The sequence below is a fragment of the Rhineura floridana genome, chromosome 2 (assembly GCF_030035675.1).
Source record: "Rhineura floridana isolate rRhiFlo1 chromosome 2, rRhiFlo1.hap2, whole genome shotgun sequence".
Lineage (NCBI taxonomy): Eukaryota > Metazoa > Chordata > Lepidosauria > Squamata > Rhineuridae > Rhineura > Rhineura floridana.
The window spans coordinates 103,943,090-103,945,891 of NC_084481.1; the positions used below are offsets into that span (position 1 = coordinate 103,943,090).

The 2,802-nt window shown below is 42.1% G+C and overlaps 1 protein-coding gene across 2 annotated transcripts in view; it reads right to left on the minus strand.

Moving 5' to 3' along the window:
- Positions 1-2,802, minus strand: part of IGHMBP2 (immunoglobulin mu DNA binding protein 2) — a 110,420-nt gene that overhangs the window by 107,373 nt on the left and 245 nt on the right. The gene's annotated exons all lie outside the window — the stretch shown is intronic.

A 2,802-nucleotide genomic window follows, 5' to 3' on the forward strand; every position in this document is an offset into this window, starting at 1 on the left:
TTATAATATGAAATAATGTAGTTTTGTACTCAGGTCTGAGATCACAGATTAATCCTTTGACCAATAACTGAAGGAGAAGCCTAGCAACATCACTTTCTATGTTACCACACATTGGTGTTTGTTTACACTAGGGCCTTATTATGCATTCTGGGATGTGGAGAATGGCAAAACTACACTGACTCCCTTATCACACATTGTCCATGCTTGCTAGGACTAGGTAAAGATACCCTTGCAGTTATGCCAGTTTTACTCAAAATCAGTGATTTTAGAGATCAGATGTGTTTTTCCTTTAAACCAGCTTCACACGAACTTCAAACTGTTTGGCTGGAGGTGGGAGGTGAGCAGCTTCTTCCGGGCACTGAGGAGAGAAAATGGTGGGGCTGAAGCCATCTCATGCTTTTCCCACAGTCCCTGCCAAGCAGGAAGGGGGCAGGGGGAGCCTGGAGGGGGTCAACCTGCTAATACACAGCTGGAAATGTGGAGGCTTCTTGGAGGGGGGAACACAACAATGGCTGCCTTCACACTTATCCTCTCTTGGAGGCTCCTGTTGGCTTTCTGTTTTCCTGAGAGACTCCAAAACCATCTCACCTCCTTAACTGCTGCCTTTTTGCTGTAAAACATTTGAAGAAGAAAGCATCTAGTCAAAAGCTATAAAGCAACAGAGTGTTGCTCTTCTCCCTTTGCCTAAAAACGAGATCCAAGGACACCCACAAATGACACAAGCAAATGACTGTAAGGGTGTAGGCAGTGTCACTGCCTCTCAGCCTCAGAGGGAGGCAATGGTAAACTACCTCTGAATACCACTTACCATGAAAACCCTGTTCATAGAGTCGCCATAAGTCGGAATCGACTTGAAGGCAGACCATTTCCATTTTGCACAACTCTGAAAGTTTTAGTTACTTGTATTATTATATGAGAAAACATTACAGCATCCTCCACTTACACTATATATGTTCATGTAAGAAACACAAAGTATTTACCACAGTTGGTGGTTACCAACAGTAATCCAACAGTGCATACATGTCTACTTAGAAGTAAGCCGCATTGTTCAAAGGGTAACAGGTAAGTGTGTGAGGCAGGCATGGGGAACTTTGGGCCTCCAGATGTTGTCTTCCATTACCCTCAACAAGCATGGGGAATGACCAAGGATGATGGGAGTTGTAATTCAGCACATCCGAAGGGCCAGAGATTTCCCATGCCTGGCTTAAGGGCTCTTTTAGGACTACCAGGTTTGATGCAACACAGGGATTCTATACCTTTCTCTGGTTCTAGAAAAATGCTGTAAGGACACACATAGCACAATTTAACCTGCTGAAATGCTGCTTCTGTGCTTTGGCATATTTACTACTACTATGTTTATATACTGCCCTCCAAAGGAATCCAGAGCAATGCACAGCTCCATAAAAATATTCTCATTTACTATAATAATTAAAATCTAAAAACTACAAAACTAAAACAAGCAACATAACACAACTCCACAGTACTACCACGGCTAAATTTAGATGAGCTCTGTCTACCAATACAGTAGGGCCCCACCCATACGGCGGGTTACATTCTGGACCCCCGCTGTAAAGCGAAAACCACTGTAAAGTGGAACCCATTGAATAGAATGGCGCGCGATGCCCAAAAACTGCCATAAAAGCGGAACAAGTGCCATATGAGTGGGGCTTTAGTCTAATTGCATCTGAGACCGCTGTATTAGCAAATCGCTGTAAAGCAAAGTGCTGTAAAGCGGGGCCCTACTGTAGCTAGTCCCTATGCCCACGCATTAGCTTCACCCTCCTCCACTGCTTCACGTGCATGTGAAAAAATAAAAATTTAGTTGTAATCTTTACCAACAACTCTGATCATCTCCTATACTGCAGATTGGGGGAAGCTGAGAGAATGGCTTGCTAAAGCCACCTAGTTAATTCATGGCAGAGATGAGACAGGAACAGGGGACTTCATTACAGACACTAGAATTCAGGAGATGCAACCTCCAGGATAATATAAGTAGCGCATTACCTTGTACTCTTATATTATGCTCTTCAAGTACCTGGGCTCTACAATATGTTTAAGCTCTCAAACTATGAGCATTTAGGTCACTGCCAGCCAAACAGCAGAGCCATTTACTTTCTATCTCATGGAGAAAGCCTATTTTGCTCTGCAATTACTCTTCCTTGCTTCTGGAAAGTCCTAGGCACTTGTCACAGAGCAAGCCTCAGAAGCAAATCCTAAATTGTTCAGTGAGATTTACTTCTAAATAAGTAAGCACAGGTCTGTAGCCTTCACTTTAATGTAAGTGGCTGTACTTAGTGTCACTGAATGTGTACAGAAGCAATCAAACAAATCTCTCTCTTATGCTTGAAAGTGCAAAAGGCAAACTGGCTTTAGATTATACCCATGGGTTTTAGATTATAGCCCTAGATTGCATACAGTCTCCATGTGCAATGCAATTCTATACATGTTATTCAGAATGAAGCACCACAGTGTTTTTAGGATTTAGTGTAAACCCATATATGGTAAGACACATAGAAGATACTAGGAAGTATATTTCTAAAAAAAATAAAAATAAATGCATGCTTATGAATGTCAAAATAGGTATTTGTGGTGTAGTCCTACTCAGAGTGGTTCCACTAAAGTTAATGAACGTAAGGTAGCCATGTCTATTAACTTCAGTAGGTCTACTCTGAGTAAGACTAGGAGTGAATACCACCTCTTGATTTAAGCAGTTCTATCTCTCCGTTGGTAATATAAATCAATCTACTCTGCTTGTTTTGGCGCCCTAGGGATCCTACATAGGCAACTTCCCACTAGCGATAC